General features: G+C 30.4%; 1 protein-coding gene across 1 annotated transcript in view; it reads right to left on the bottom strand.

Annotated features, from left to right (window-relative positions):
• The window catches only part of LOC131843419 (leucine-rich repeat-containing G-protein coupled receptor 5), a 43,748-nt gene that overhangs the window by 3,525 nt on the left and 18,807 nt on the right, over positions 1-21,416 (bottom strand). Inside the window, exon 2 of the mRNA XM_059192055.1 lies at positions 5,526-5,567. The gene's annotated coding sequence lies outside the window, so the exon portion shown is untranslated. The remainder of the gene's footprint in view (positions 1-5,525; positions 5,568-21,416) is intronic.

Raw genomic sequence — 21,416 nt, 5'->3', positions numbered from 1 at the left:
TATGTATATATAACATCGAGCAACGTCTAATAGGAGTGGAGTTGATGAAAAAGGTTTCAAGAATGGGGACAACTTGACGCAGGTAGAAGTTGCGCGGATACCTAGTATATAGCTAGCTCGCTAGTATATGATTCATAGGATTGTAATGACTTGATGACCAAAAATCTGTTGTATTTTATGTAACCGTATATGATATATTAGATCATAAAATGTTGCAATTTCTGTTATGTTTATTTATAACTGAGTTGTATTGGCTAACTCAGACCCTGACCACAAGAAACTAATGTTTTTAAAACTAATAGTTTTCTGTGACATTTCGTTACCCATAAAATTTATTATGGGTAACTAAATGTTACAGAAAACTACCAGAAATTTAAAGCTAAGAACACATGTTTTTATGATAATATATACAGACATGAGAAAAAATAATCAATTCCACCTTAAAATATCAGATGATTTTGGGCATGTATTTTCGATGAAATAAAACAAAATCTGTAATATAATGATATAACGTTTTTTACGAGTAACTACAATAACAATTTGAAAACTTTTCTTAGAGCTGATATGATTTGCACTTTTTTTTATTTAAATAAATAGATACGATAGCCTTTGTGTATGAACGTAGGTACACCTTTGACGTAAAGGAAAATAAAAAGAATATATTTGCATTCCTATTGCTAATGTATGTTTCTTGATCATATTTGTCAATGGTAATGGCCTGCCTAAAATACAAATTTCCTTCAAGTTCATTTAAAACTAATGTCATACCAGGTTTTATTTGCACGTTAACACACAGTGTCAACTTTGTCGGTGTTACAACGACCAATGTTAGTTTTTCTAATATGTTATTATCGTGACCGTTTTCATATAAAATTCCGTGTTTACAATACAATACAAATAGTACAGTAAGTTGTCTGTTAAGAATCATAAAATCATGCATGCAATCATTAAAGACTTGTTCTTTGAGTATCTGATTAAAGTCGTTAAACGTCTATGGTGAACGCAACAACTGTGTGATATATGAATGTATGTTTATTAAATATTAACAGTATATTATTTTGCATGAGTTCGATATTATGAGAATATAAAGATGAGAGCATTAAATAATGTTAATTTTATTTAGTATAAGTGTATAGATATCCTAGTAAGATTGTAGCAGGTATATAAATATTAGTAGATAATTTTAAACCACAATGCGTTTGATTGGACAATGCATTTGAAATTTATGATGGAAAGTTGTACCTATGTACTTTCACATCGGTCACAACAATAAGGCACGTTATAGGGTGTTGTCTACAGCGACACCGATTAGGGTTGCCAAAACGACTTGTATTAGATATAGTTATTGTAAGATTTATTAGGAAGATCCCGAAATAACTCAAATGAAATACGATTTCAAGTCATTACTTTGAATTCAACATTAGTTCTCATTTTCTGAAAATAATTGGCAAACATATCGCGTAACATACAGCCGCAGGAGCACAAAATGCAGGAGAATTATGAATGTGCACTTTATCTGATAGAATTATCAATAAAAAGTGGTATTTTATTGCCCTAAGTTGGATTTGTTCTACAAATAAACAACTACATATATCATGATAAAAAGAATAGCTATGTATATAGAATAATAACATAGTAGCATATGTTACAAACGGCACTCAATATATTTTCGATATTCACCTTTGCATACTTGGTAATTTGTTAAATATACATCTCAAAGAAAGAAATAATATCAAGTCTATTGATTTTCTCTTCCGGTTAAAACTAAGATTCGTTGTTAAACTGTACTTAAATTTTATTAACAACTTGACATGGGCTGGTCTGCGACGTAGAGTCGTCGGTGTCAGCAACAAACCGGTATTTTGCAACAGCTACATGCACTTAGCGTTGTGCTCGGGTTTGAATTGCCGCTACAAATGAAATTTTAAGAGAGTGAAAATTAATAAGTCTCGCTAACATTATACATATGTATATGATAATTAAAAGTAAAAATATTAATTAACTATTAGGCATCGAGACACTTTCACTAAGAAATAAAGTTGAAAACTGGAAATAAAAATGTAAAAATATCCATCCGTGCGAAGCCGGGACGGGCCGCTAGTATCAATATAAAACAAAGCCATTGTGTTTACTTAAACTTCAGTGTCACAGAAAGTCTAAAATCGAGAAATAATACTTCATGCAACTAAAGTACTTTCTCCGAGGGTCATAAGGGTGGTTTATGTACTAATTTATTTCTATAATTTTTTATTAATTAGCTAATATATGAGTCTCTTGTCTCTACAATTCAATCTTGGGACGAAATAAAAAATGATAGCTGTGGGAATTTATTTATACCAAAGTACTATACATATAATACTAGACTAAAGACAGATACGATGGCGGACTTGGTGATAACAATAAATATTTGAGATGATTAGTAAGTAATTCTTGAATGCGGTAGTTATTTGTTAAACAAAGTAAATATGCGATTGTATTAAACAATGAATACAAATAAAGATAATGCATAAGCACACATATATTAACATTATGTCTAATGTGTATTAACAGATAATAAAGAACATAATATTAAATATATCTAGTTATATATAACTTTATATATGAACGTACGTCTGCCCACGTTCATTAGACTTAGGCCTCTTCTCTACAACACCATGACGTATGGTCCTGTACCTGATATTAATTTCTAGCCAACTTATTTATCTATATAATCTGATCAAACGAATGGTAGACTTTGTACAAGACAATACAAAGTCAGCTACGTGGGTGGCTCTTTATCTCACCTACTTCTACCGTTAAACAGCTTACTTTGTAAGCTGTTTCTTATTATATGTATTTTTTATTACATTATATTTGCTATGTAATATAACAGGTTACACTTAGCTCGTCAGTTGCAAAATTATAGGTAAATACTTCTATAATACATACAGATAAATATGAATTTGATTTTGACATATATTGAATAATGTGATAAAATAAGAGATAAAACAGAAGTATCCACGCAGATGATTTTTACAAAATCTGCTTCCCTAGATTAAATATCACATAAAGGGGGAAAGGGGATTGTTAGTGTGTGATGACGATAATGCTATCAATGCACCATATAGGGTTGACATCTACGTAGTTCTCTCTCGAAACTTCCTGGTGAATTTCTCACAACGGGCTAACTGACCTGACCTCATGCTCATCTTATCATCCTCCACTGGTGCCCCGCGAGCGTAAACCCGTTATCGAAGGCAGATAAACTAAACTTTATCCACCATTAAAAATTAAGAAAATATTACATTATCACATAAAACGGGATGTCCGTAGATGACCGTTGCTGTCCATCAAGTGGGTTGTCAGCTTGTTTAGCCTTCCAAATACATAAAATAAAATATCTGGTAATCTAAATCATGTTCGATGCCGATACAGTCTTTGTTTTATTTATATTCATGGATACGTATATAATAAATTTAACTTTTGATGTATCATAATTAAGTACCTAGTGTCAAGCAAACATTTGCGCATCTAAAAATAGTTTTATTGATAATTATAACTTATCTGATAAAGGTCAACACCAAATCATTGCATTTACATACTAGTATTGCAAGTTATATAAATAGAAATAAAATTAAAGGCTTTAATACTTACTAGCCATGGTTCGTGTGGTAGATATAGATACTATATAATAAAAAATATACAGTGATACGTATGGTAGGTACTTATAATCACAAAAGCAGCGCCTCATCGAAGGATAAAATGATAAGATTAGATAACTAGAACACCATTCCATAATAACATAACAATGAGTGGGTTCGTTATAATTATGATGGTAAAAGAAAAGTTTATACTTTAGATTTTTTTTTTTTATTTTGGGGAGTCCGCTCCAATTCACCAAGTATGACTATTCGTGAGAGTCCTATTTAATTCCTCTTAATATAGGTAGTTAAGATTTTTTAAATAATTTAATTAAAGACTGTTTTATTTACACTATTACGCTAAAAACTGACTAGTGTCGTTGGTATTGTTAAAGATACAGTCAATTGATAATTTTGTACATACCGTCATTTTACCATATTAACCAATACTTACATAGAACATTGGGTAACGTGTTTGTATGTATAGTAATAAATTCTGTTATATATAAATAAGTTCTGTTATATATTCTTGCGAGCACCACAAAATAAAAAAATTGCATGATTACCATTAGGTATGTAAGATAGTAGATAGATGCAGGAATTAATTTGAGAACAAAAATGTAATGACGTGCAGTTACAGCTACTGTATGTTGTTTAAGCTATTTATCTGCACGTTTCCTCTGTTAGAGGGGGTTCCTTTTTTCTAAACTGGTTATTTGTTTAGACAAACAGGGTAAATATATTCGTGTAAATGTTTCAAATAGTTTATTTCTTATGTTCATTATTCCTGCTGCGTTTCTCTGAAAAAAATTACAGGATAAGAAAGAAGGGGCGACCCGGTTTCGCACGGGTACATGATTTATATCAAATACAAATTATTAGTCTATCAATACACATCCTAAAGAGGTGCCTAAATATTGAAGTCATAAATGGCTTTGCACAAGATCCATAACATTTGCAATGCAAATCAATGTTCGTTGCATACGCTTAGGTTTCTTTGGGTGTTGCCTTGATTGAGTTTAATACAAACGGCTATAAATATGACGGATGCTAGTGAGGCAGATGTAATAATTAATAACTCTCAAATGGATCTAGTCTGGGAGATTAATTAATGGAACAATGAAAGATATTGATGCCGAACATAAATACCTAATTACTTGAGTTTATATAACCAAACAGACCACATGACTTCATGAATTGAGGGGTCAAATTGTAATCTATGTGTACTCGATTATTTTTAACGATTTTGATAAAAATTACAACATGTTTTTAAGGTACAATTTAAAAATGTGTTCAGATATACTTTCGTGTTGACTAAATGAACATATTTATGAATATATTTGGATTCAAATGCTAATTTCTGAACTAAAAGTAAAAATGAATAAAACTCAGCGTACAGAACTAGAGACCAATGGTTTTATATGTACTCATATCGATATAGTGTGGATATAATAACTCTACATATTAAGAACAGATTGTGGGTTTAGTTTGCATACAATCGGGCCTACATTGATGTTCGCGCGTGCAATAATTCATATTGTATGAACGAAACAATTTTTATGATCCTTCATGTGACCTGATTCGTGTTAGCAGTTATGAAAGTTATTACACATTAAATAGTTGCATTATTTTTAGTATGGGTTATTGATGTAAGAATTATTTATGCATATCTATAAACTTCTAATTCTAATATTAACATTCACTATATTGGTTCTGAATAGCCAGATACAAATCAGGGTTTTAAATTTTCAGTGACATTGAATTTTGTCTGAAATTTGCATGAATCTTTATGATTCGCATACCGATTGGCTAAATGATTAATATATTAATAACTATTTATGTCCTGCAATTTAACTAATAATTGGATATTAAAATAGCAGTATAAAATAATTTGAAAATACATACCTATAATCTAGTTCAGCCACCCAATAACTTTTCGGTTGCAACCTGTAACAAATTAAATAAAAATTATTATTAACTATTTGGAATGACAATATATTTAATATTTATTTAATATTCGCGGCAAATTAGAGATGTTCTTTGCCAGAACTATTTGTTGGAAATCACACCTTATTATTCAAGATCGATGGTGGTCAAAAGTTAAAGCTAAAACAAGGATTAAAAATAAACATAATGTAGATACCTAGATGTTTAAAATTTAATTAGTTACGTCACTAATGGAACTAGTGGAATTCCAATTGTCTTTTTATTTAATGCCAATGACAAGGCAATCTATTAAGGTCTTCTATTGATTGTCATCGTCTGGCTATTACAACAATTTAATGGTAGTAAAAATAACAGTAACCTACCTAATCACTGTTTGTTACAGCTGACTAATTTTAATTATAAATAATAAATATTAAACTATTTGTTGTCATAATAATTTTAAATAAAATGTTAACTTAAAACTACCTCTATCTGATATATAGGAATGAAATCCTGCCACCGTCTTGTTAGCTCAGCATCAGACTTATAAAAAATTATAATACAGTAAAAATAACTAAGAATTCATTGCCTTCAGTAAACAGTGCACTACTCACTCACTTCTGGTAAATCGGGGGACTTGCATTTGTTTTGGGGAAAGCCTATATATAATATTCATAATAATAGACGTTGTAGCGAATATAAATAATATAACATTTCATCATTGGTTATTAAATTAAAAGATTGGAAATGCTTAAATTAGAAACAATACAAAGATTTCATTACAAGTTTGTTTGTTTGTAATACTTTATTGTACAATAATATTATAAATAAAAGGACACAATTGACTTAGAAAAAAAAAAACATGCGTACAATGGCGGACTTATCCCAGAAACTTCCAGTCATTTGAGTTACTGAGAGGAATTGCGCAGTGGTGGAAATAGGTACAATAAATAATACGCGTCACAATGACATATATAACTAATAATATATACAGAAAATACACACAAATATATATACATATACATACATACACATACATATACACATACACATATACATACATATACACATACACACACCAGAAAGGAAAAGAAAAATAAAGATCAGAATGACTCCAGAGCTTATTAAGATGTCTCTTAAGAGAACTGATCGAAATAGTCTAATCTCTGTGGGGAGTAATTCCATTTAAAAGATTTAGTGTAGCGGTGGCTTATATGATAAGGAATTGTGAGTATAAGATCATGACAAGAACGTATATGCTCACCAGTTCGGAATCTCTCCTGCAAAAAGGGCGAATTTGAAGAGGATTTGGAATAAGAGGGTAAGGAAATGAATATTCCGACGAACACGGATAGGAAGCCAGTTGAACGGTAGGCTGAGATATGATCAAACTTTCGTAGACCAAAGATAAACCTGATACATAGATTTTGCAGCCGCTCCAGCTTATCCAGTACGGGTACGGGAAGAAGTAGTGATCGAGCCAGCAACAATTTGGTACCCAAGGGCAGGAAAAACTGCAGGCGTCTGAGAGAATGGAGAGATGAAAATAATCTGCGGCTTATGTCACTTATGTGAGGCCCCCAAGATAAAGTCTGATCCATGATTATTCCTAGATTCTTGACGGTGGGAGAGAAAGGAATATGATTGCCGTCAAAGACAATGTTAGGAATTTGGACAGATTGTAAGCTTGAGATGGAGTGGTGACTGCCGACAATGATAGCTTGAGACTTCGCTGCATTAATTAATAGACCGAATTTTTGAGACCAATCAGCGATGGTGCAGAGATCGTAATTTATATTGTTGATTGCACGAGCTATATTGTCAATAGGAGCAGCGGTGTATAACTGAAGGTCATCAGCGTATAAATGAAAAGAAGAGGAGAGAGAGGCTGTGATACCATTAATAAAAAGTGCAAAAAGAATAGGTGATAATATTGCACCCTGTGGGACCCCAGCCAGAACATTAGCCCAGTTGGAGCGGAAATCATCAACTTTCACCAGCTGACGCCGGCCAAACAGGTAAGATCTAAACCAGAGAGAACAGGAGAGGAAAAGTTCAAACAGAGGATAGCCAGCAACAGGTCAAAATCAACTGAGTTAAAGGCACTAGTGAAATCGAGTAATACAAGAACTGTCACATCTTTATTTTCAATATTGTGCCTTATGTCATCAGTGATCTTGACAAGTGCAGTAACCGTACTGTACAAGTATTTCAGATCTTTCCCATCTCAATAAAATTTTCCATGACTGCTCCTTATATCGGTATATTTTAATGATAGAATGACATCAGACTCCGAAATTGGGACCCAGGTGGCGAATTACGCAATAACTTAAAACAGTTAAACACCGAGCAAATGTATCTAAAAGTGAAAACAATCAAACAGATGGCACAGGTCAATACCCAAGACTTGATCGTTTCTTGTTCTCTACAACAAATATATAGATAAATTCGTATTCGTTCTGATAAACGAGTACACGCCCTAGATCGTATCGATACGAGCACAGATAGTCGTGTTTACAAACTCCTACAAAGTACTTAGACAGGTTTCAGTCTGGTTCAGGGATGCCAGCCGTATGAGATCCTCAAACAAAAAAATTACTAGTTCGAGATTTTTGGCCTTCGGTACAAGGAAATTTTCATCTTCGCCCTAGTATATACAAGATTACGATCTACGAAAATAGGTAACATACTATTGTTACTCATAGACAAGACCTAAATTGATTTTATCAGATTTTTTAATTTCTACGTACAAGGCCATGTGTTATAAGGTTGACAACCCTGGTCTGGCTAGACCGGTGGTCGGTTTTGTAGGAAGGGGTTTAGACATTGCGGGTAGTCTATACAAATGACGTTACGGCACAGTAAAATTGAAAGCATAACTTGGTACTTAGAAATGTGAACAGACTCTACTATCTTTAACAGGAAATCAAAATATCGCAATGAATTGACTAACTGTTGTAATTAATAATAAAACTACTTTTGTTTGACTCTTTTTTATTGGGAAAAATATTATTAGTGAGATTAAAATTTAAAATTTTAGAGTGAACGACACAGTCAAAATAGTCTACATTCCGTTCGCAGCTCGATGCAATTTAGACTTTTTTACAAATAATAATAAAAGTAAACAAGCTATAATTTGCACTTAATATTTTTTATTTATTTTTATGTCTAAATTAACTTAATTGTTTATGCTATAATGGTGAAATGAGGTTGTTTGTCAATTTATTACTTTTGGGTTGTCATCATGTATATAATAAATATTTCTGTGGAAAATTTTTATTGCTTAATATATCCAATATATATTTCCAGTATATAATAATAATTTCATTTTCAATTTCCTTATTAAAATATAGCAACCTATTTTAAAATATAGTAATATAAATTTCTAGTTCTAGAATTAGATAATGAAAACATACAAACAATATGAAATTTATCGACAATAAGTTATAATTTTCATTTGAACAAACTTATTCAGTGAGCTACTTCAATGTAGAAAAACAATGCTGTGCTATAAAAACCATAGCCCATAAACCCAAAATTAAACAGGAAACCATACTACTGAATGACTCACATTGTTAAATGTACTCTACCTACACGCAACTAACTTACCGTAATAGACATGCACCAAATAAATTTCAGTTTCTGTACTTTTTATGTAATATACGAAATGTCTAAATTATCAGACAACATACTTATGTATTCGTCAATAGTGAATATGTTTAAATTTTCAATAGTGTATGTGTATGCTTTATTACATCTAAATTCAGTAATCAACATTTTGAAGTCGTAAACTTGTGATTTCTTAACTCAAATTCAGTTCTATAAGTAAATAAGTAATAAATCCTTACATTTATAAACGTATAAAAAGATAATTTTATGTGTAATCACTGTACGCAATGGAATATCTTAAATGAATATGTGTATAAGACAAAAATAAGATGATAAAAAGCAGCTAAATTTGACTGCTGAGCAAAGTGCAACGAGAATAGGAATATTACCGACACAAAGTTTAATTTAACCAATACATTTGTTAGAGCAATTTTTTTTTAACCTAAATTTAATGTATTCATAAGCACATTTAATTTTGACTAATATTTATATATATTCGCAATAATAGAATTTGAATAACAAATAGATGTATACAAAGCAGACTACCATTAGTCAGATCCAAATATACACCCATCATTCAAGGCAAATTTATTTCTATGATATTTTTAAACGCCTTTTTATTATCGATTACGTTTGATTGACTAAAGACATTCGCCAAGGCTGTGATGATTGTAAATTTAGAAGTATTTTAATAGAGCACTGATGAAGAATATTTCTTTATTATAACATTGATTAATGATTAGCATAGGAGGGGATGGCCGTGTGGGGAATTGGTGACGTGACACACTATTGTGAAAGAAATTATGGTTGTCACGTGCGTGTAGTCAGTCACGTCCTCTGTATTAACGAGATGAAGACATGTGTATCATATTTCTGAGTGAAAAAGTGCAGCGAATGGGATGAATAGAGTGAATAAAGTCCAAAGCACGTCGAACGGTCTGGTCTACCGTCACTGTTGACACATTACTACCATAGAAAGCTGTGCCAGGCATACAAACGAAAGATTATGCATGTACAAATAAACTCTGACGCAGATAATCAGAATTACGTCATTGTATAAGTCGAGTTGTAGAATTTCAACTTTAATGAAATGCATTCTGCCTTTCACCAAAATTGAAATAAACGAAACAATTGTATGCAATTGTATTACTATAGAAATGTGCGAGGTAATTTTATCTGTCAAATCACATGCTGCTGAGGAAGTAATTCGATTTTCATTTCTTTTAATGCTGCCTACACGCAATAACTTTTGATTTGTATCCGTTACAAAGTTCATGGGTGCGACGTGACAAAATAAATATTCACACGACGACAGTGGCGGAGTTGTCACGGGGACAAGTAATTGTAAACCTAATTATTTTGGGGCAAGGATTATTTGCGTACCTAATTTTGAAAAATGAATAAATAATTTACCACAAAACGCCATCTATAACTTGTATGTGATCAGCAGAGAATTCATTAGATACTACTCATTTGTTCATTAGCATATTTGATAAAGATTTTAATGTAAGAAGATCATAACTGTCATTGGTAGAGCGACATCGTATTAAACGCCTAAACCACTAACAATTCAATCTTAGAATTAAAGAAAGTGGTAATATTGTTACAATTTCCTACTTTATACAGTTCGTAGCGTGATTGACGTAATCGAAGATTAATTTCGATGCGTAAGATAATTAGCGTAACTTAATTCGGGCTACGATTGCCTTGAATATATAATAAGGCTATTGTATTCTTTCCGTACTTTAAAGTATTTACAATCAAATCAAAGAGGGTAAATCAAATATAAATTTATAATGAAATATTTATGATATAAGTATGTAATATTATATTATCTGTGATATAAGTAAAATAAAATAATAAAAATTAAATGGTATTTAAAATATTTTCAATTTTTTCTCAACATTGAGATCAATGTAATTTAATTAATACTACACGCAAAATAATCTCAATAATTCATCAATTTTACTCAAGTGTAACTATAAATAAATAGGTGCTGTTGATTAATTCTAAATATAAACTATCTGTGTGTCCAACATATTTAAAAATAGCTACTTAAGTTTTAGTATTTTATTTAAATTGTACTTACCTATCACATTAGATTAAATCTCTAATGCATTGGGACACAAAAAATAAAATCTCTTTCAGAAGTAATTATTAAATAATAAAATTATATTACACTACACTCAGACTTTATTAATAAATGTATCGCATTGAAATGAAATCTCTTATGCGTTAAGTACTTATAATTTATGATACTATCTACTGCTATCTTAGGACTTTTAGACAATAAATTGCCATACATGATACAAGATAATGTGAAAACAACAATATGACATTCAGATAAGAGCAATCGACATGTTACCACACAGAATCTCATTGGATGAAAGTTTCAAGAACGTTCTACGCAAACGTTACATGATTATGATATGTGAACACCGTTACATTATATGTATGTAGATATACTCTTAAATTTATTTAGTAACAATTACAAATACAAGTACACACTGTAAAACACTAATTACATGTTATAAAAGAATAATAATACATTAATACATACAAATATTTTAACTATTATATCAGTGTATCTAAACATACATCATCGTTATAGCATAGAATAGCATAAAAACGGATCGAAAACTTCAAAAGGTACCTATATTAATGTTTTACAAGATATCTATATCATAATATGATAATATTATGTCTCTATCTATAATAAAAATGTTACAGGTCGATATTTATATATACCTAAAAGTTAAATGAGAAAAATTATTATTGGGGAACTTGTTTATCTATTAGAATCCAAAATCTCTATAGAATTATTAGTAAGTATACGACAACAAATAACAGCTTTCTGTTTTATTCTATTCTGTTCATTTTCAAATAAAGCACTCAATGTACTGCTTGGAAATTATGTATTTTTGACCACAAAAGCTAGAATTGCAAATTTTCAATTGGATAGGTACTAAATTGAGTGGTTCTGTATTAAAACACTATGTATCTTTATTTTGGAAAAAATAAACATAACCTAAGAATATATATAAGCAAAACATTATACATTCTGAACTCGGAGTACGGAGATGGCGAGATTGGAGGAAATTGCTCCCAATTCGGTACAAACACTTTCATATGAGTAAGCTTTATAAACAGTACTAAAAAGTATATAAATATCGAATACGAAAACGAGGATTATGCGAAATCTAGTTATTAATTGAATGTGAATTATGTTGTTACATTGATTAACCGCGCATTTGCATCGATACGAGTAAATATGTATGTAATTGTAGATACATGAATGTTTGCCGAGGTCATAACATCATTGTCTGTTATTTGCTTACGTAGAATGAAAAATATTTCAAACTACTCACACTCTGCCCGTTTTTCTCCGTTACTACTCACATTTTCCCCGTTCTATCAACATTTTTCATTACAGCTCCACTACTACTGGTCGCAGGGTTGTTATATAGCCTTCCTTGATAAATGGGCTATCCAACACTAAAATAATCTTCATAATCGTAAATACCCCTAATATTCAAACTCACAAACTGCAGCTCTTTATAATATTTGTATACACAATAGATAGATGTAGGACGTGATATTAATTGTTGTTCACTCACCAATATGATACTTCCAATTATCATTGAATAAGTAAACACGGAAAGACATTTAAAATACTTTTTTAATAATATATTATTCACACTGAATGGACCACTCGGAGACCAAGCAACAGTGGAATAAAAATCATCATGTCACTGAGTCGTAGCAGATTGCTTTCATGAAAGTAGGAAAATTTTATCGGACTGTACAAAGTATAAATAAATACATAATACGTCATGTGTTTTTTATTTACCTAAACATTCGCGGTAGGCACACAAAAAGTCCACTATCTTGTAAATTTATGTTCAGGTTTCATGTAGATTCAGGGACATGGCTATTGGCTTCGTTTAATTAAGCAAAAACCGGTTCTTTGTGCTGATAAAGGCGTTGTTCTTGCTTATTGTGAAGCCATTTCAATGGTTTGGTAGTTGAGGGAGGCATTTGGATAGTTGTTTAGTATTATTTGTAGTAATGAGGCTTATTATTGTTGGAATATGGTTTATTTTGTTGTTATAAATGAATAGAGTTCAATAGAAGCGCAATAGAGTGCAAAAAATATGTCCCTTGTTGGTTGCGTATGCGGAAACGAGCGTTGAATGAATAACCGTAAATAATATAGGATCTGATACAAAAGACAGTAAACTGTATCTTAAATGTCTTGTATTGTGTGTAAGGAAATTAAGTGAATAAATAATTATTTGACTGGTGGAAAAACAAAATTTTATTTGGCAACGGCAGAGATTTGTAGACATATTTACTGAGTTGTATTAGATCACTTTGAGTTTGATGGAGATAAGACTCCAACTTGTGTTTTAATATAGCTTCACTACCTAACCATGGATAAAAGTTTTATATGATGATGATGAAACTAACGTACTTATTTAAAATTACTTCCCTAGTTTCAAAGTGAAATTATATTGGCGATATTAAAACAATAAATTAAATGGTTCGTTTTTATCAAGTATATATTTATCTGATCGTCATTGGGTTTTTACATATATATTAAGATTTCGCAAAGAAATGTATATGAAGTCAAAGAGAGAAACAACCGTTCGTCTCCAACTCCTATCTCCGTTCTTCAGATATAAGATAACAAACATCTGGCGGCACAGTCTATCATTCGTGTTTATCTCTCCATTACGTACGAAAATATTTATAATGAAAAACAAATGGTTGATACTTGACGACGTATAGAACATTACTAATATTGTTCTCATCAATAAAACATGATTATTGCTCACACAAATTCAATGTCTATAGTTAAGTTCCAGAAATTCAACATTTTCTATTGATTATATTGTTGATTATAATATAGATTGATAATTATCAATCGAGTAATTACTCGTAATTAGAATCTTAATTATAATTTTATAAAATAGTGTTTAGGCTATATTATTTGTAAATAATGTGTATGAAACGTAAAACTTTGGATCTGATTATTTTCTATAGACATACCTACATTATTCATCGTACAGATTGTATTACAAATTTAAAAAAATATATTATATAACCCTCCTTTTAATATATATAATTCAATTATGATTTTTACAAAAAGTTACTCAATTAAAATTAGAACATTATCAATAGATATTTTCTCCTACATCTGAATGTATATTCAGATAGTTGATGATGCCATATCAAGAGCAATAAAATTATACCTAATCATGTAAAAAAAATCATGTTTCTCTCTTGGCGATATATCGTACAATTTTTTGTCTGATAATATAAAAGTCGTGTAGTTTTTCGACATTATCAAGTTACAGATGATGGTTGCCACCTGGTCATTCAAAGTATTTAAGTACCTACTCATTTTTCGTCGGCCATTTTGTTAGTATATTATACAAATAGAAGACCTCGATTTCAGGGTCCTACTTTTTGTTACAAATCGATATACAGTACAAGTATAATAGTTTAAAAATATAACACAAATATAGCACTCATTATGTACTATTTCCTCTTGAAAGCATTTTCCATAAGCCGGTACTTGACATGAAGCTATTAGCGTCTGATCTTTGCAAACAAATATACAATACTATAGATTGTATTTATTTTGTCTGTCTATCAGTTTATTATAAACATAGAAAGCATAAACATATAGAGCATAAATTGTCATTAAAATTTTGACACTGACACACTTTAGACGTACCTATATCATTCTAAACTTTTATGTTGTTTTGTATAACAAAAATCAAATTATTATTTACAACACTTGCCTAGAAATGTACAAAATTAAATGGTTTAAATACTAACGTAACGATTTAGTACAGTAGATTTCTTTAGTATGTACTAATCGTGATATAGTAACAATAGTCATTGTATTTATATCTGTTGAAATGTCCAAATTGTGCCGGTCAGTCTGTCGTTGTTGTTGACAATTGTTTTTCAAAGTATATATTGCGATACTCGTTCATAATTTATGGATTTCCGTAGCTCGAACTATTATTCTAATCATAATACCGTGACTATAGAGATTTGGTGAATTAATAATAAACTTAAGATATAACAATGACTTGCTACTGTCACTGTTAATAAACAACATAAAAATAGGTCTAATAAAGAAGCAATTATAATATTGAATCTAACTACATTGTAAATGCATAAAATGATCAATTTTCATGCCGCTAATAATCTCAAAAATATCTAGGTTTTAGCAAATAACGACGAGATATCAACGTTTACATTAGAGATGCTAACATTGCACGCGACCTACTTCGCAGGCCTTGTGCTTAATTTATTAGTCGAAGATGTTTGGAAAAAAATCGAGCGGAACAGGTGGCTAGCGAAAAACTGGCGACATGTGTCTACTATGGCGAACCTGTTTGCCACCTTTTGAGAAGATATTCGTTAATAAATAGTTTGCATAATAAGTCAGCACGGTATCGGCATTTGTTCATAAGCAGATGGAAAGGCTATATTACCTAGAAGTCTTGTCATAAAATGTACCGATAATATTATAACCACCGATACACTACCATGTGTATATAACAATGAAACAAATATGATGCCCGCTCTGGAATTGTTGTTAGTGTCTTGAAGACGATAATGAAAGGCGACTTTTCGATGTCAGTAAAGCTCAAACTCATAAAAATGTGTATTCTAACCAGTGGTGTCCAATGGTACAAAATGTAAACTTAAAGCTTGCCCGACATTGATGTAATTAAGGATCTCAAGGTGTGATGAAATCGATATGTCCATATTTTGTTGCCAACGACATAAGTTATATAGACGGGGCTAGAAAATGGACAGTATTAATAGCATTAAATGGGTTGGAATAATCTTGATGCATGGGCAAAAATCTGCAACAGACTAATAAATACTGAGTTGAAGTGATGACTTGGACACTCATACGATAAGGACTGAAATGAGGTTCCATTTAATAGGGACAATTGTAAGGATATGAAAGATTTTGCCGAATAGTAATATAGAACACAGGTCAATAATAAATAGATAGTTGAATACGTTCATACACCTAGGCCTATGCTCTTTTAGGTATTTTTCTGTTTTATCAAATACATATTCTCTTAATGATATAATTCTGTTATGAATACATGTCCGGATATAACTAAATTATGTTAAATCCAATTGGCTACTGCATTAATTTATTGTTTAAATATGTGTTTCACCAGGTACCTTATATCTTATTTATGTAAATAAGGGGCTTTACCGTATTAGGTTTTTGATTCGATTTTCCGATATTTCGTCTACGTCTGCTGCTAAGAGCACGATGACATTATGATTAATCGGAAAACCGTTTTCAAAAAGCTGGTCGAAAACTTATTTTGTTTAAAATATTATATTTTAAATGTTGGGTTAGCATTTGGTTTTTGGATTATTACCTATTTCTAGACAATATTTTGCGTCATTAGTTATGTGGTTTTTCATGTTGTTTTTATCTAAGTTTTACCTTCCTACTTCTAATGTATATATATCTTATTATTTATATGGATATGTAGAGACTTGTTTAAGTAGTAAATACAATGTTTATACTATCATAGAGTATTTATTACAGATATGGTAGTATGTAATTAGTAATGCAGATTGGAGCAAGTATGGTTATTTGCGTATAGATATAGAGCAATTTATGAAGTTACTATGATAATCTGAAATGATTGTGAATCAACATATTATTTCTAATAATTTTATATTTAAGTGTATTTACTTAAAAATATTCTTAAAAGCTTACTTGGTAGTTAAATAGCTAGTAGTCATAAGTTTCGTTTGTTTTCTTAATGTTTACTTTTTCAACTAGGGCTCTTCAACTATAAATGAGACAATGAAAATCCATATATCCAATTATCCAATTTTCGTTTCATAAATTAACTCGACCTAGTATCCTCTGTGCCAATGTATTAGGGATTATATTATATAAAGAGATGTTCTCTGATGAGAAAATTGAGTTGTTTTAGAGGAAGACGAAACTCTGTAACATTTACATATATCAATTACTGCTGTCGTTGTAAGTTTTGCATCCTATGCTCCTTTATGAAGATATAATGAAATATGACAGGGATTTCTGGGTATAATCGCCATATCCATTGGCGATTATACCTGCATGCATCATTCTTTTGTAATATTCGTAACTCTGCGCTTTTCGTATTTATCAGCATCAGTGACAACTTTGTGGCTGTTTGTTGTTTATGATCGTGTTTGTTTGACGCTCCAGACATAAAAATATTTTCTTCCAACAATTTCTAGAACAACAAGGTCTTACGGTCTAGGTTATGGAGTCAGAAGCGACGGGACTTCCCATTACAAATAAGTGCTTATTTGCATTTTATATCTCAAAAGACATATAATATAATGGGGCATACCACCAGACAATCTACATACAGATTATATACCTGTGTATGTATATAGGTGGCTTATTTGATATACAATAATCTAGAGACAATTTGTAATCAACTGTCTATTGTTAGCAGCGAGTTGGTAGCTGAAATTGATTATACCTACATATTTATTATCATTGCCAGTGAAATATTGATAGAAATAAAAATAAATAAATAATATTGATTATATAAAGTAGTAGTGTTACGAGTGGTAGAAAGCAATAAAAAATTTATATGCGTTAATGGCAACATTTATACGTATGGTGACGTAGTAAGAATATAACGTGTTATTCTTTTTCCTTTCCTCTTGTAAGAGACGATTAGGGAATAAAACACACATCTGGGTAGGAAAAATTCGAAAGATAATCTTATACTGTTTGACCTGTGTGGTTTATCAGTCGTATTGAGTTTATCTGCAGCCGTATTTATTTTATAGCTGCTGTCATCTTTTAGCCTATAATAACAACACTAACACTCTCTTCCTACGTTAAGACAATTCTAGTGATACTTTATAGCCCTATTTAATCAAATCCATCAGGTCGATTAAGGGTCTAATGTTTGGTAAATTCGATATCGTTAGTATCGAAGTTGGAAAACTTAAAAATTGTCACGATTAACACTAATATTTAAAATATTCAATAAGTTTAATAACAAAATATAAAAACTGTATATTCTCGAAACAAATTATAGAGCTGAAATTATTTAGTATTTCGTGCTAAAATATATATTTATCTACAAATAAAATAACTACAAATAAACTCTTTATGCGGGACTTTCGCAAAATTTCGATTTTAACGTTTTATCAGTTTTACATAACAAGATATGTAATACTGTGTTATTATTATACATACGAGTAGGTTTCAAATGTAGCAATAATACAGTATCTGTTTGCGTCTTTCATAAAAACCTTGAATACATTACACATTTCATATTTCCGTATCACATAAATTGAAACGTCTAGTCTGCTTTAATTTGACGGCCGATAAATGTTATTAGTTCTTTGCTAATTTGTGTTGCTAATTCAGTAGTAAAAATATTCTATGCTTTAGTATACTAAAATATGTATAATATATTATATGATGTATAAACGCTGACAATTTACTAATCTGAGATTTGTCTACTATAGATATTGGAGAATAAACACTGGCACCCACAAAATTAAAATCATATAATTTGTATTTAATCACAAATTATTTTATGTTCTTTAAAAAGTACATTAAACTCTATCTAACGATAATCGTGTTATTGATTATCCTATTACGATATAACAAAGAAAAATAATTCTTATGTTGAAGCAAAACAATCTAAACTACTTCTAATAAAGCAGTAAAATAATCAATAGTACATGAACCTGAAAGTATATTCACTAGTTAATTGATAGCTAAATATATCTAGTTGTTTGTTGCAGTGTTTGGAATGGTATCAATGATTGAGCGTATCGAGGGCGGCACTGATGCTATTCAATCTAGTCTTCCTGCGTTGAATAAAGATCAGATTCTCAGTAGCAATTACTGCTAGAGCAATCAGTAACAGCTTCATGTAAGTTGAAAGTACTCGTACTTAAAAATAAGAACTAAGTTAGCTGATGGTTGATTGGTGTTCTTTGTTATGGAAAAAGATGCACAGGTAACTTTTACAATTGTAAATACAGTTAATTTCTTACACATCTTTTATATTAAGTTGCGGTGAATTGTTTTGTATAATATACATGGCAGTTATTTAATATTCCACAAATATCAGAAGGTATAAATTTTGTATTCTCTATTATTCTACCAAATAGTGACAACCTTTGACTATTATTTCCTGTATATTTCTATTGCCAAAATGCACGCGATTGGAGGGAAGTCAAAAACAGGCTTCATTACACCTGTATGCATTTTCCATAGAAAAATTGGCAAAACTTTGCATTAATTCGTTACTATTGAGTTAATATATGACTGTTAATAATTGATGATTGATTGAATGGATAGATTGAAAACAAGATGAACATATTGTAGAAATTCTAGATTGATTACAATAATCTTAGTAATATTATAAACGCGAAAGTTTGTGATTATGGATGGATGTTTGTTACTCTCTCACGCAAAAACGGCTGAACGGATTTTGATGAAACTTGAAATTATTATAGCTTATACATCAGAATAACACATAGGCTGTAAAGTAAGTTGGGTGAAACATAATAATAAGTGTGATGTAGACGAAATTACGCGGCTCAGCTAGTATTATCTAATTGAAGTTTGACATTTATGGGCATTGTTTTTAGGGGGACTACAATAGGCACAGATAAAACCAAACTTCTAATAGTGATACGTTGCGTAATCGTTTGTTATATGCTCCCTCAAATTCGATTTTTACGAGCAGCCTTTGATTTCAAAGGCATTGTACCTATAAATGCCATGGCACCATAAATCGTGGGCCATGAAGCGACATTGTTGTACCTATAACTACATCATGAAATAGTATCTATGTAAGTTCTAAAGGGTAATAGAGTAGTGGCCTAAATCAGCTAGGTTAATTTTAATAGACAATGCACCCAATTGTTTAACGAATTAAATTACGCAAAGTAATTATGAGTCTTGATGTTGTAGATCTGTTATATATTTTTGTTTCTTTAACATTTATTTGCCAATAGTACCTACAGTTTTCTAGGAGGAGATTAAAGACAAAATGTTTGAAAAAAAAGAAAATAATTTGTATTAATATAAACAGTCATGCCATTAAAAATAAAAAAAAATATTAACCAAAAGACAAACAAAGAATAAAAATATAAGAAATTAAACACATCAAATTGAAATTCTATTTTGTTTTAATGAATAATTTGTGAGATTTTATGTATGTCACAGATTATTTTGTTTTTATTTATTTATTTAAAGTTTATTGAGTTTTTGTAAAATAGGCGTGCTTAATACTATTAGCATTCTCTGTATTTTACACTAAAAACTTATCGTAACTGCTACTATTTTTAAGAATAAGAAGTCTAGTTCGAGATATATGATGTAGGTACTTAGAGATTTTTAAACCCAAAATTTTAATAAGGCATTTATTACAAGATTATTACATACACTATAAAATAAGCAGGTTTAATATATAGTATATTGATTTTTTAACACCGGTAAGTGTTTGACCTATTAGGTATAGCTTAGGAAAGTCGACCAAAGTTGTTTATTTATACAGTCTGATTTTTGTGTTTATCTTCTTTATCTTTATTATATTTTCTTTTCATGATTTCTTTGCATACAATAACATTGTAAAATTTAGACGAGACGAAAACTGTATATTAATCTGTTTATATGTTAATGTTTCACGAAAAAATGGCTGAAAGAATTACGATTAAATTTTTACAGAATAGTTGTTAAATATGAGTTAATATGTAGTCTAAAGAAATAAAAAAAATCGTCTAACATATTCTCAAAAAAAATAATTATAATAATATTTTCAACTTACAATTTAATTAATTTATTATGTTAAAAGATAGCATCGTGTAGATACTTTATTTATAATTATCGTTTGATCATTATCAATAGCTGTCGATCTACAAATGCACGTACACGAAGTATCGGGCACCACTAGTTAAGAATAAAGGAAATACTATTATAATACAACAATGTATTAGTCACGGGAATATACATTGGTAATAACTGCGTGTTTCTCTAAACACCAGCACTAATGTGGGTCAACTAACCTGTGGATTAACGTCCAAAAGTCATAAAGGCACGCGTCAAGTTTACTTTTGGTTCATTAGGTACCTACTTGCTCTAGTTTACCGCGAATCGTGAACTCAATGTTTACAATTGCATTCTGATAGATTTCTCGAAGTAATTGTTTTGAATAGGTTGCT

Source organism: Achroia grisella, unplaced genomic scaffold, assembly GCF_030625045.1.
Source record: "Achroia grisella isolate CSIRO2021 unplaced genomic scaffold, CSIRO_AGI_Agris_v1 utg308, whole genome shotgun sequence".
In the NCBI taxonomy this organism is placed as follows: Eukaryota; Metazoa; Arthropoda; class Insecta; order Lepidoptera; family Pyralidae; genus Achroia; species Achroia grisella.
Note: the sequence above shows the minus strand (reverse complement) of the source record. Positions and strands in the feature narration are given on the sequence as shown.